Here is a 14,962-nt window from a genome sequence, read left to right as displayed (position 1 = left end):
CCAGTGCCCATCGTTAGACCCGTTCCCGTCGTTCCTGCCGTCGTGATTGTCAGTTCCCGTTCCAGTCGTCAGTTCCGGTCCCGTTCCTGGTTCCTGCCTGCAAGTCGACCACCGTTCGTCCCGGCCGCAACGATACCGAACAGTGATATACGAAACAAAACAAAAAAAGTGCTACAAGTAAGCGTCTTTGATGCATGCAAAGTTACCCCCCCCCTCCCTTATCAAAAGAAATAAAAAAAGTGTATGGTCTGCCTAACCAAGCTGTTTTGTGTTATCAAAAATGGTAATGAAAGTCCATTAGGTTCAGTTGTTCTCTACGTAATATTTAAAAGTTCGCTTCGAACATGCCCAGTGACCAGACGTACAAAAGGGTTGAAAGTTTGCCCAAGAAAAATCTCCCGGAGACCCCATGAAACGACTCTGTAAAAGCTGGTGAGTATAGTGTGGCCCCACCATCACCCAGTTCGTACGTAACGAGTGTGACACATATATATTCGAACAAAAATCATTTTATGCTTGCTGCGGCATATACAATTAATACAATCAAACTAAAACCATGTGTGAGTGGTCTTTCATGACTTAAGTCTTACTTGTCGTAGTTTCATTTTCGTATTGTGTCTCGTTTGGTGTGCAGGTACCAGAGTTTGAGTTACGGTCGTTGATAATAAATAAATTGTCAAACGGTGCTACATGCGGCACTAGTTTTCGTGACCTCACGGCATAAAAAGTGGATTGGTTTGTCGAGACGGGATCTGTTGAAAACCGTAAAAAAACCGGAAGAAAACAAAGTATTGGAACTGGAGAGGTCAAAAAGGTTGTTCGAGGATGAATTCGTCGCAGTTGCGACCGGTCCGCACGGGAAATGTCAGTTCAGCTAAATATCAAAAGGGAAACTCTTCCTCGAATTTTGAAAATGGATCTGGATATGAAAGTATTCAAAAAAGGTAAAATCTATGGATTAACGGGAGCAATAAAACAAAAACGGCAGGAAAGACGCAAATTGCTGCTTTGTCGGCACGGTGTTTCAGCAGTGATCTTTTCTGATGAGACGTTGTTTGTTCTTCAAACCCTGCATTATGCTCCAAATAATCGGTTGTGGTCGGTTTCGATCACGGACGTTCCAAAGCACAAACGGAATATATTGCGATACTAAAATTCATCACTGGTCATGATGTGGGGAGGCATTTCAAAGAAACTACCTCTTGTATTTATTGACAAGGGTGTGAAAGTTAATGCAAAACACTATCTAGAAATGGTCTTAGAACAATATTTGATACATTACGTTCGAGGAATGTATGGTGATGAAGATCACGGCTTTAAACAGGATGGATCTCCAGCCACACTGCTAATCTTGTGAAGAAGTGGTGCAAAACCAATCTGACGGATTTCATATCGAAAAAGGAATGGCCTTCAAGTTCTCCTGGTTTGAACCCATTAGATTTTTGTGAATGGGGTACCTGCAGTGGAAGAAGTGCGTGCCGCCTGTAACGACTTTAAAAAGCGTTTGAAGCGTGTTATCCAGGCAAAAGGCGATTCAATAGAGTAGAGTAAGGAGGGGTAAAAGTGCGATGCGGGTAAAAGTGCGATTTAATGATTTATCGGTGCAGATTCCGAGTAAATTTTCTACATTGACATGGATGGGTGACTACTTTGACAGCTTGAATCTAACGTAAACTTTGGTTGCTTACGAAGCATAGTTGCTTAGTTATGTGCAAATGTTATTTTAGGGAGATTTTGATGTAATTTTTCGTTATACGGCAAATACGATATCAACAGGACGATATTACTTGTTGAAAATTTGTAGTAGTGTTTTACATCACTCACATATCTGTTTTGAAAATACGGCGAAAATAATTTACAAAATATATTTCGTTTTTCCGTAATTTAATCTAACCCCGTCAAGCACCTAGCGGGGTAAAAGTTCTGATCCACGGACGGGGCAAAAGTGCGATTCATGGACGAAACAAAAATGCAAAGGTGATTATATACAGTTTTAAGGCACTGTATTTCAGATACCAGAAATGAAAGATCCGCAGAAAACTGTGTGCTCTACAGATGTTGGTCGAAGAAAAACAATGTGTTTCCGCTGATGAAACAAAAAACAAACGTTTGGAAAAGTTTCGATCTAACGGAGGCTGCAATACATCAGCGCAAAACAGAAAAGGTGCGATTAGAGAATATTCCTTACCGAAACATAACGCAGATTGAAGATAATATGGTTTTGTTAGCTACTGCTGGGCTAATTTCATGGATTTTAGCTTTGAACTTTTGCCCCGCGGTATTCGCACTTTTGCCCCGCTAGTGGGGTAAAAGTGTGAATCTGCACTTGATCAGAAGAAAGAAGAATTTATTTTGCAAAACACTATTACCGCAGATGATTTATAGTTGAATGTGAAGACATTGAGTTACTGCATTACTATAAAATATATTATGTTGTTGTCCTTCTTTATATCTAACGAAAATTGACAACTTCAAACATCGCACTTATGCCCCGCCCTACTCTAATGATTGTTTGTTGCGTCCTGTATCTGTGGGTAAACTACTTCTAAGAGTAAAATTCGGAATTCAGCCTTTATTTATAAAAATATATGACTTTGTTTTTGTTCGAATACATATGTGTCACACTGTATGATCTTTCTGAAATTGGCTCAGTGACGAAAAAAGTTTTTTTTATCTGTCTGTCATATGCAGTCAGTATCAAGTCAGTAAACCGAGATATTTTTTTACATACCCGTAAAACTGCAAATTTTACTAATACAACATCTTTTCATGAACTAAAACTATAATCTTGTTATCAGAAAGCATGTAGTAAAATTATTGATTTACACGAAACTTTTTAAACTGGCAACATTTTTTTGTCTTATCGGATTGGTTAAACTACTACGGAAGAAAAGGCATCAAATTAAAACATTTAATTATTTTTTATAATTTTTACAAAGTATGTTGTACGAATCTTTTATAATGTACAACTCACAAATGTTTAGAATAAATTACTTATTTCTTTCAACATGCCTAAGCGTACTGTAAGTGAACAGAATAATTGCATGGATAGGGCTTCCATTATGCAGCATCCTTCCTCAAGGCCAGCTAGAAGGCTTGAGCAAATTACGTTAATTAAAATATAGCATCCAATTCATGGATGGCACTTATGTAATAGATAAGATAGAACCGGTTCCACGTTAAAAACGGCGAACCAGCTTAATATAACTGCGCTGTTATGACACATTAACTCTCTACTGTGATGGTCGGCTGAACTTGAAAAGGAGATTTGTCTGATTCAGCAACCTATTCCCATACTTCTTGCCGACGGTTTCCAGGTGTGCCTGCTTGCCGAAAGGTTGATTGCTCTAAGGCTGACCCGTCCAGTGACCGGCGGCTAGCCAGCAGCAGCAACAACGCCATAGCCAATAGTTTGTGACGCGCGTAGCCTGCTGCTGCTGGCCTGGTTGTGGAACGAACAGACGGATAAGTCGTTCAGTCGATCGGAAACCTTCACCGAGAAAAGTTGGTTTTTCCTTGTGGCGCACGTCATCCGTCCGCTGTTGGTTCGTTCGCTGATATTTACACGGTACGGGCTGTGTTCTCCTTTGCCGGCATTTAGCCATACTGCCGGCCGGAGCACGTTCACAGAATCGAGCAACGTAACACCAATAACAACGCATCGGTGCGGTGCGATGTCGATTGTACTTCCTAAGTGGATGCACCAAGTGATGTTCGGTGTTATCATGTTTATTTATGAGGCCACATAATAGCCAAGTGTTAATGTGGAAATTAGGGAAGCTTCGGCAGCGTAAACAGTTTGTTTATCGCCGGCAGTTTAGAAAAGTTAACTGAAAAAAAAATAGTTAAGGCCGAGAGAGAGAGTGAACAAGTACCTATACTATACCGATGCTTGGTTGCCTCTTGCCTGTAGTGTTTGAGCTTGAGAGATTCAGTAGGAGAGTCGTGAAGAGCGATTGCACCCCGATCCCAAAAAGGGATCGCCCGATCGTTGGACATGAAAAATAAACTAGTCGTTTTTGTCGGATGCTGCGGCTGCTGCTGACCGGTCACAAGAGAGCGCAAAACGGTTCATTCAACGTTCGATCGCGGTTGACGTGAGTTTCCGAACCTACGCAGTTCTCTACCGCACGCTAAAGTGGGAAATAAGAGTGAGCAGCTAGAAGATATCGGGCAGTACGAGTAACTTGAAAGATTCTTTTTTGTTGCTGCCTAAATCTGCATGGTTATGCGCGAGTGCTTTCTGATATACAGCTTGGATTTATTTTAGTGATTTTCATTCTCGTTTCTAACGCGCGAATATGCGCGAGTGAGAAGCCGGACGGATCGCCTGTGTTGTTCGGTGCTTATTGCCAAAAAGAAAAATAACCCGGTGTGTGAGTTTTTGTTAATGTGGATGCGCGGAGTTTTTTTTTGTTTCTATCAAGGTCTCGGTCAATTCCGCGTGTACTTTTGATTCAATGTGAAGGTTTTGCGGATGGTTCATTAACCTTGAACGTGTGCGGTGTTCGATGGTTTCGCAGTGAAAAACCCTTCTCCCCAAGGTTGGAAAATCCCATCGACCTCATTTGATTGTTTTTTTTCCTGCAAAGTGGTTGAAAACTGTGGTGAATCATTTTTCTAAGTAGTGAATGTTTGAAAATTGAATCTGATTTGTGATTAGACTGTAGATTTTGCGCTGATTAGCATCAAAGAAAGTTTGTTAGAATTGTCAGGAATTGGTGCAACTTAATAACAAAGGGAGCAAAGCTGAACAAACAAGACTTCCCACGATGACAACTGCAGAGTAAGGACAGTTCTCGAGAAAATTGGAAATTTAAGCAAGAGACATCTTGAAACGAGACACTCCTGCAGGCTGCACAGCTCCACCTTCCACAGCTGCTGGCTTACACACGACCCCTGACGAACGGCGGAAGAAAAAGGTGAATATTTAATTATGCACTGTTTGACGGTTTTGTAGATATTAGATTTTTGAGTTTATTTTTAAACAACACCAGAAAGACATTTGAAGAATCACCTTTGGTAGGTGGGTTCTCGTTTAACTGCAGCAGCAGAAGTGCGGTTGGGTGGCGGCCGATACACGTGCTAGGATTGTCAAATTCTGGTTGGCTGCATGCGGAGGGAATGTTCGTTTTCGGGTTTCGTCTTGGTTGATTTATTGCAGCTATCCGATTAGGGTGTTACTTATTTAGATGAGAATCCGTATGGTTTACTTTGACAGAAACTACAATCCCATACAAACCACACAACTTTATAAAGTATAGGAAACAGTATCGAAAATGCTGAACCCATCATTATTGCTAGTCGAGGCAGAAAAACATGGTACGAAGCGAACAAAAACCTGAGCAACTAGCAAGTAGATAAATAGTTTAAGTCTAAAAAATCGCCCAGACACAAAACATAGCCTAATTAATTATTTCAGCGTTCCTTGTTTTGCTGCCGTGTCGAGGTGTGTCGTGATGAGACCGACAAGATATGTTTGTTGGAGGTTCGGTTGATTTAGAATTGTTATAATTCTTTCGCTTTAGTTTTGGTTTTACTTCTCGTGGGCTGATAAATGGGTTGTTGGATTTAGTTATATTCATCTATTTGTGGCGATAAATGAACTGATTTTACTATTAAATTTTTTGAACTATGCTATTTACTTGAGTAGTTGAAAATGGAAACTGGAAATATGTAGCCCTTATAGTGAATCAAGTTCTTTAACTGTTATCGGATTGCAAAGCAACCATATCGGACGAATTCAATTTCGGATACACATTATGCTCTCGACGATCAGTTCTTCATTTTTGTGCCTTTCTAAGCTGAGATTAAATGAAAAACTGCGGAAGTGGACTTATTTACTGAAAAAATGGAGTGAAATTTTGAAGAAATCTTGCTGTCAGTAGTATAAGTAATATCTGATGTTCGACAGGGTTCCCCCTTTAATTCGGCACTATTTATATTGTTTTGTTTGCTGCAAAAGTCAATCTCTTGACACAAACGATAAAAAAAATATTGCTATCCCTTAATTCTACTACCATATTTTGTCTGACGATATGTACCTATTTCGATTTCGACGTGAGACCTTCACTTGTGTTTGTGATTAATATGTTTTCGACGTCTTTCGTATATGATTTGAAAATGATTTCGCATAGTTATCGATGCCCAATAAGATGAATTAGGCAAATACCTCTGCATTGACCTCTCTCACAGCAGCACAATGCCGAATAAAAAGTAAGGTTTTACAGCTTCCTTTCAGTGTTGCGAAGCCTGCACACGTGTGGGCTGATCCTCTCACACGCGCGCACTTGTTCAAACGAACAGACTGGCACGAGCGTCTCTTTCTTATTTTTTCATGCCCAGCGACGAGTTTTTGCGAGTGTGTATTTAGCTATCAGCCACGATCGTCGCTCGCGTTCGTCATCGAGACTCTCGCACTCGTCCCGCAAGTGAAGCGAGGGCGTAAGATGAAGAAGAAAAGAAGAAATAAAGCAAAATCTGCAGCCATACATCCTACTACGTTAACTTGCGGGCTGTTGACAGCTCGCGAGCTGTTGGTTTTTTGAGTGGACTGCGCAGAACGACGCAACGAGGCTATGTGCTTGTGAATGTATCGGTAGTAGATTGTATGCACACAGCAACAGCGGTTGTTTATCGCACGCTTGCGTGAGTGGAGAGGATGCTATACCTCTGAGACTTGCCCGCGTACGGGTCGGCATTGTTTGCTTCTCGCTCGTATTGCAACATTGCTTCTATTAGCGGAATGGAATAGGAGACCTCGAATAAGGTGGCAAATTGTCCAGATTACTCCACAGTAATGTGGCAATCACTTAGGACGAAGCGTTTCTCCTTCAAAATCCTCATGATGAACCCCAGTTCGTGATTAGCTTTGCTAATTGTCATATCATAATACTGTCGAAAGGTAAGCTGATAACCTAGCACCACGCCGAGATCAGTTACAACATTAGTATGATGCAGATGCTAACCACAGATGTAGCAGTTAAAGATCAATGTTTGTTTTTTGCGAGAGAAATCAATAATTGTAGATTTCGGGATGCTAATCTAAGGCAGTCCATTTCAGTGCGGGTAGTTGTGTAAATTCTAATCACCAGCATATAATAATCGCATGCAAAGCAGTAGTATTCGGGATAAATCGTTTATTAACAGCGAAAACTGTAAAGGTCCTAGACTTCTACCCTGAGGTACTCCTGAGCAATTTCCTAGCCAGTTGGATGAAGATGCACCTTATTTCACAGTCAATTTGTGGTTCTGTAGATAAGAGACAAGCCATGTTGTAAAAGTTACCGAAATTTCGAGTTTATCAAGTTTAGATCAGAAAATACCACGGTCACTCGGTTGCATTCTGTCGGTGTCTTTTTCGTTCATGTTTCCGCAGGATTTTGTTCACAAAGTTGCTGTCATATCCATTCTGTTCGGCGATTTTGTGTATTTTCTCCCTTTCCGCATCAAACTCTTCTTTCTCCAACGGTGTATTGAAAAGACGGTGGGCCATCGAGTGAAATGCTGCTTGCTTTTGGGCTCCAAAATGGTTGGAGTCGGATGTTATGAAACGGTCTGTTGAAGTTGGTTTACGGTAGATGCCAAATTTCAAAGTTTTGTCTTATTTTATTGAGATTGAAGATCTAAAAACGGGAGTGTACCGTCTTGTTCTTTTTCAACCCTAAATTTGATCGAATCGTGTTTAGAGTTCAGTAGGTTGAGCGTTTGTGACAAATAGCGTTTCTTCACTAATGCAAACACATCGTCGACGTACTGCTTCCAAACTCGGGGGAACATTTTGTCTTTTTGTACCTCGGTCTCAAAATCGCTCATAAATACTTCAGCTAATAGCGGTGAAAGCTTACTTCCCATGCTAAGGCCAAAGTTTTGTTAGTAAAACTTCCCGCGAAACATGAACAAGTTCTGCATCATACACAACTGTGTCACAGAAAGATATGCCGCAATGTGGTTCGAGGGGGCTTGTTTTCGTTCTAAATGTGCACGTAAACTTTTTAAGGCGTCTTCAACGGGTACACTGGGGAACAGAGAAGCGACATCGAACGACACCATGATCTCACTGCGTCGTATCTCGAGGTCTTTAATCTGATCTACAAGTTCTATCGAGTTTTTTACACTCTTGCCGTGAGTCACAGGATATCGTTTGATCTCATCTACCAGCCAAGCCGCCATTTTCTCGGCTGGTGTACAGATGTTTGACGAAATTGGATGCATAGACAGTGGATTCTTATGGATTTTGGGTAGGCAGTATAGTGAGGTGACCTTCGGGTTTGGTACATAAAGACGTCGCTCAAGCTTTTCATCCCCCATTAGCCGTGCCACTTTTTGTCGAACAACGTTAGCCTCGTCTATCATAGTGTTGAGAGGACCTGTAGACCTACCTCGAAAAACTCCGCTGTGATGTTTTTTTTTGTTTGTGTATTTTAGATGGACTTTAAAATGTAATTACATTGAACTCGAAATTGGACTTCAAACCGGTTTTGAAATAAGTCTTGAAATCAAACTTAAAATTAAACTTGAAATTTTAGTTGAAACTGAGTTTGAAGTTGGACTCGAAATTGGACATGGTATTGGATTAGAAATTGGACTTTAAATTGGGTTCAAATTGGACTTAAAACGGGAATTAAATTGGACTTATACTTGGAATCGGATATGGAATTAAGCTTGAAATTGGATGAAAACTGGGCACGGTCAGTAATCACCTCCCAGTTGGCCTCGAATTACGACGCTGGTCCAAAAAGCCATTTGTGGTCTGGAGGGCTATTTTCCCTCAAAACAATTCCAACTGAAAACTTCTACAGTACCATAACACCTATTGTTTTGTACCACCTTTGAGCACTTTTAATGTAGAGGAGCAGTGGTTTCAACAAGACGACGCATACCACAATTAGTTTACCGAAAGAAGCGTTCAGGGCTCGAGTAATTTCCTGTAATGGTTCTAAACTTTCAGATCGTATGATTTAACGCCATTGGATTTTTTGTTTTATTTTACTTGTCTTTGACTCGCGGGCCAACCTAAAATCTTTTTTAATTAATTGTGGAATTAATTATTTAAAGTGGACGAGCGTTTGATGCAAAAAATGGTAGACGGGATGAAACTGGGAAAATTTTGATATGAGGTCAAAAATGCATTGGGTAGTTTAATTGGTGGGTGGAAGCCCGACACACACTTTCTCGGCTGGCGCCCGAGTGCTTTGGCAATTGAACTATTAGCACAGGACCCTCATTGGATAGTCTCATATCTTATTTAGTCGCTCCAGTCTAACCATTCCGTCTACGGATGGTAATTATTTTTTGTATGATTGCTCTTTTCTTTACTTCCACCACCGAGAAGGTAGACGATTATCGACTGCATTGTGGTAGGAGCTAACTGTCGGGTGCCAATCGTCGAGGCGCGCTGGTGTCATACCACACCGGGTGTGTTTATTCTCTTACTTGTCTCTGACTAGTGGCAAGCGTAAACTCTATTTTTATTAAAGTGGAGGAGCATTTGGTACGAAGTCCCACTTGACATTTAAACTACCTAATATATTTTTGGCCCCATATTGAAATTTCATCCAGCTTCATCCAGTTTCATCCAGTCTAGCATTCTTCGCACCAAACGCTCCTCCACTTTAATAAAAATACCATTGGACTATTTTTGTAAGGATATTCCAAGTCTCTGGTCCACGCCGACAATCTGCAGATAATTAACGCTTTCGAAGATAACATTCGTCACGTTATTACTGATACACCTTTCCGATTGAACTGTCACCAAACCAGTATGCTTACGGGCAATGGACCAGCATCATCAGATTGATGTAATCTACACTGATTTAAAGGTAGCATTTGATCATGTCGATCACAGAAGATGGGTATCTCCACTGGTTTAACTGCTCTACAAGACCGCAGAAAAAGCAAAGCCTTGCATTATAGACGTCTTTAAGACTTGACAGTTCTTTATCGACAGACTTCGCAGCCGGTTATTAGAGTACAGGACAATTACAGGTCTACCCAGCAAACACCAACTCGTATATCAATGCACGAAAATTATCGTTATTGACTTTTAATAAATTTAGTATCGTAAATATAGCCTAATGAAATGCACACTTTTCATTATTTTTTCGTCATATTCTTGTAGTAGCACACGGCGCAAAACGCGATTCTTTTCTATTGCGTAAAATGCATAGTTTTTAAGAGTGATGTCTTTGGAAGAATTTGGTAATGAAATAGCGCTACCGTTCAATCGCCGCTCGTCTGATAACACCGTCAAGCGTTGTCAATGTTGAATACGTAGACAAGGAAGACCATCTCCTTGTCAAAGTCCCCAGCGAGCTTCGAATGGGTCCGACAATCCACCCGAGATTCTCACACAGCACTGGATTCCATGCATCGTAACCATGATAAGTCTAGTAAGCTGAACCCGGAAAGCCGTTTTCGTCCAAAATTTTCCGTAGCTCTTGTTGGCTTTACACTATCATGTGCGGCTTTTAAATCAAAGAACAGGTGTTGCGTGGGGACTCGGAATTCGCGGTACTTCTGGAGGATGCCGCAGGGTGAAAATTTGGTCCGTTGTAGACCGACCCTCCATGAAGTCGGCCTGATAACTTCCCACAAATCTATAGGCTAGTGGCGATAGTCGATGGTACATGACTTGCGACAGCACTTTGTAGGCGGCATTCGGGATAGTTATCACTCGGTAGTTCTCATAATCTAGCTTATCCCCCTGATCAATGTTGACAATCAGTTGATCAGTTGACAGCTGGCCAACTTGTCCGAGCCCATTTCAATCAGTTTCGCTCCAATATCATCCACTCCCGTTGTTCTTCAGCCGCTGGATGGCTTCTTTAACTTCCCTTATCGATGGGGGAGGCACATCCTCGTTGCTTGCTACACCAATGTGTTCACTTCCTCCGCTATCATGGTCTTTCACCTGCACGTCATTCAAGTGTTCATCGTAGTGTTGCTTACACCTATCGATCACCGCACGGTCGTCAGTCAGGATGCCTCCATCTTTATCTCGGCACATTTCGGCCCACGGTACAAAGCTTGTGCGCGATTTTTTGAGTCTCTGATAGAACTTCCGTGTGTGGTGAAAGCGGTACAGCTGCTCGAGCTCTTCGCACTCCTTCTTCCCCTGGTGACGCTTCTTCTCCTGGAAGAATCAGGTTTGCTATCTCCACTTCTGTTTGTATCGCTCCACAGTCTGAGGGGTGGCTCTACGTAGCATTTGTACTCGTATTGCGTTTTTCTGATCCAGTATCTGCTGGCACTTCTTGTCAAACCATTCGTTACGTCAATTCGGTGCCACACGGCCTAAGACGTTCTCCGGTTACGCTCTTAATGGTTGTTTCCCCGGCATTCTAACAGTCCTCGAGAGGAGCTTCATCCACCTTACCCTCTTCCGGCAGCGCGGTTTCGAGAGATAACGTGTAGTTTTCGGCGACCTCTGGTGCTTCAGTCGCGCTAGATTATACCGTGGCGGGCGGCGGTATCGTATGTTGTTCACAACAGATAGTTTTTGACGTATCCTTACCATCACTAGGTAGTGCTCCGAACTAATGTTAGCGCCCGGATAGGCTCTGACGTCGATAATGTCTGAAAAGTGCCGACCATCTATTAGAACGCGGTCGATTTGTGATTCCGTCTGGTTGGGTGAGCTCCAGCTGTACCGATGGTAGAGGCTATGCTGGAAGACAAGGTTTACACACATTTAATAACAGAAATTTAAAAAAATAATGCAGAACTGTATTCAGAAAGATTGCAGTTTATACTCCGCTCTGCAAATATTTCATTCAGTCTATTTAGCCGCAGTGCAGCGGTGGTGGTGATCACATTATCGCAAGCTCCCGAGTCCAAAATCATGTTCTGGATTGCTCGCACTTTCTCACCTCCCAGAAAAGTCATCATCAGTTGACGATCGATTGTATAATAAATACGTTTTGCGAGGCACATGCTGGTATCTCTTACTCCATGATGCGGCGATTTTCCATCTAATACTCCCACCGCTGTCACCATTAATGCAGGCCCCTGAGGGTACATGGTTCTTTCTACAAAAATAAAAAGACGTTTTCCTATAACCGACCGGATGGGTCGGCGAGTCAAATCGGAATCGTTTTTTATTAAAACTTAATTTACAGCTTCGCTTCTTACTTGCTAAAAGTATTTTTCTCCCTAAAGAACTCCTCCTTCTTGAGGTAGTTCCGTCCTATTCTGCCTAACGACAGACCTCACGTCGTCAGTCGAGCCTCCCTCTCGCGCATACATTTTTGGCCCTCACGTGGGGACTTGTTTGTCAACAAACGACATATTCTCATGAGAGAGTCTGGCACGCTCCGAGCATATCAGCCTTGCTGAGCGGCCAACCTTTTCATGTCAATTCACCACTGCTAAGTCACGGGGCTTTGGCATCTCGAACAGCCATATGATTCATTATTTCCTTGTTCGGTGAAATGCGATAGTGCATTTGCTTTGGAAATCGTTCGTTGGTGCAGGTTAAAAATTTGGCGCGTTCGTTCACCTAGACTGTGGTGCGAACACGACATTTTAATGTAAATTTTAAAATGTTTTCGCCTTATTGGCGCCGTCGCTCGATCAAGTCACTGACCGGCATGGATAATCAAATTAAATGTTGAATTTTGATGTGCTCTGAGCTGACCGGGGTTGATTCCTCCGAGTTCATCCAGATAAAAATGCGTGAGATCATGCTCACAGGAGATGAGGGTCGCTTCACTTCCCCGCCCTCACACATGACTGTTATAGATTTTGCTTCTATGAGGCAGTATAGTCGAATGCATAAGTGAGCATAACTGAGTGCAGCAACTGCCCAACGAACATTTTTGTTTAATAGTAGCTTATTCAGCTATTGTATAGCTAAAACCAATGGAATAACTGTTTGATAAGTTGCTATGCAACAAAAATGTTCCTTGGCCTGCCCGTCGCCTTGCTCGAAACCAGCTAACGTCACAAACGACTCTGATCATTCCTCCGCTATTTTGATGCTTGACTTTGAACCATCAAGGGCAGCACATATCAGCCTAATCAATTTTGTTGGAAAATCATGCTCAAGTAAAATCCACGACAGCTCATTTCGTTTAACTGAACCGTACACCGCCTTGAAGTCTATTTATTTATTTATATTTAGTCGGCCGCCAGAAATGCTAGGGCTGTATGGGATAAACTTTGATGTCTATAATTAGATGGTGAGTCTGCGAATTGAATTCTCGGACATTCTCGAGGTGACCATTTGGTCCGTCGTAGAGCTCGAAAATCACACTGGTCATCACCAATAATTGTTCCTTACAATGGATACGGTCGAGGAGAGTAAAATAAACAAAGTCCTGGGCTTAAATGTCTTTTTAGACTAAACCGAACTACGGAGCTAGTGCAACGATCCTTTTTACTCTATCTAGAAGTGTTAAGAGTGTTTCAAAAAACTTTTGCCACTTTGTTTCAAGTTGTTCATAATAATTTTTCTGTTCATTTTTCAATGACTTTTCTGATCCAGATATTGCAAGTACATCTACCTGTTCATCTCCGGCAACATCAGAATGGTCAGGAATCCGAGCCACATAAACGGTATTCATACGATGACTGTTTTGAATATTGAAGCCAGGCCGTACCCATTATCTTTTTAGCGCCATGACTATCGAAACAGAAGCAGATAATCTTGCCTGTCAACTGTTTCTGACGTACAAACAAAGCTCCACGAATAATTACCAAGATTTCTAAGAACCACCCAGCGAATAGGATTCCTTCAATACCAGTTCACGGCAGTGAACACCAGCATCCGTGTCACCTTCTTCCAAGGCACTGGTGGAATAGCAAATCGCACAGTTAGAAATTTTCCTTTCTCTGTAGCCTGATAACTACTCCTCTGTAGAAAGAAAGTTACTTGTGAAAATCCTTTACGGAAAAATACGCATTACCGTTAAATCGCGAGGAGTAGAAGCAATTCGAGATTTAAGAGTTAAATTCGAGAAAATCGATTACAGCTGGTCTGCACACTTCGCGTAGAATGACTTATATATCTAGGGATTTTTAAAAATCCATTCGAATATACGCTGTAATTTGAATTCGCCCAAGAACAATTTTAATGTAGAGTAAATTGATGAACAATGTCTCATGATTTGCCAAACAATAAAAGTTACTTTTCAAATGACTTTCATCGGTAGTCCTCCACCACATCTTTCGTCGAAAGGCGTTGCATTTCTAAATAGTTTGCTCCCTGGGTTTGGCCACGCCAAAATTGGCATATAGCCTCGCTGCGTTCCGATTCCGTCGCTTCAGTTTTTTTTGTGTTTTTGCTAATTTGAGGGTTCCACTGGTGTTTTTTTTGCACGCTCTCTCCTTCGAAAACGTTTTGCCGTCCCACCGATAATAATCAAGATGCGAGTCACAGGTTGGCCGCCGGTTACGCCAGCTAAGGCCTGTGCTGTGGCATGACAGACAGCCTCGACCAGCCGGCCTGGGCCGGTGCGGTCGGTGGTGCCGTCTAATTTCGCAGCATGACGCGTGCGTTGACCGGCCGGCCGACAGTCGGCCGGCGCTTGGCCATGGTGTGTTTCCCTAATCTCCGGTCGTCGTACGCCTTTCGTGTGCGGTTTGCCGATCTATTAGGCTAATTCATTATCATCATCGTTTTCTTCCTACCTGACTTCGAGGCTGGGGCCCCGTTGGCGAAAAGTTCCCGAAAAGATGCTCCCCCTTTTGCGATTCCGAATTTCGCTCGCGGTTTACGTGAAGTCTGACTTTTGTCACGTATGGTACATTTCGGCGTAGAGAGTCGAACTTTTCGCATGCTGAGTGATGAAATTTGTTTGGAATTTACCCGCCAGAGCGTTAATAAGTTTTTCCTGTTTGAAAACCCTGCAGCTTACGACCATTGGCAGGTTAAGTCAGCCTTTCGCCAATTGTAGACAGCAAAGCATGCAGACATGCAGACATGAAATTTGAAATTTTGGCAAGCCTCTTACTCTGTACG

The 14,962-nt window shown here is 42.1% G+C and overlaps 1 protein-coding gene across 2 annotated transcripts in view; it reads left to right on the top strand.

Annotated features, from left to right (window-relative positions):
- The first annotated feature begins 307 nt into the window (after positions 1–307).
- Positions 308–14,962, top strand: part of LOC128738324 (protein windpipe) — a 146,595-nt gene continuing 131,940 nt past the window's right edge. Inside the window, exon 1 of one of the 2 annotated variants that reach the window (XM_053833372.1) lies at positions 308–432. The gene's annotated coding sequence lies outside the window, so the exon portion shown is untranslated. Of the gene's footprint in view, positions 433–3,509; positions 4,923–14,962 lie in introns of those variants that run through there. The other variant, XM_053833370.1, reaches the window with a different exon arrangement.

This window comes from Sabethes cyaneus, chromosome 2 (assembly GCF_943734655.1).
Source record: "Sabethes cyaneus chromosome 2, idSabCyanKW18_F2, whole genome shotgun sequence".
Taxonomy (NCBI): Eukaryota; Metazoa; Arthropoda; class Insecta; order Diptera; family Culicidae; genus Sabethes; species Sabethes cyaneus.
This window is presented reverse-complemented; position numbering and strand designations above follow the sequence as displayed.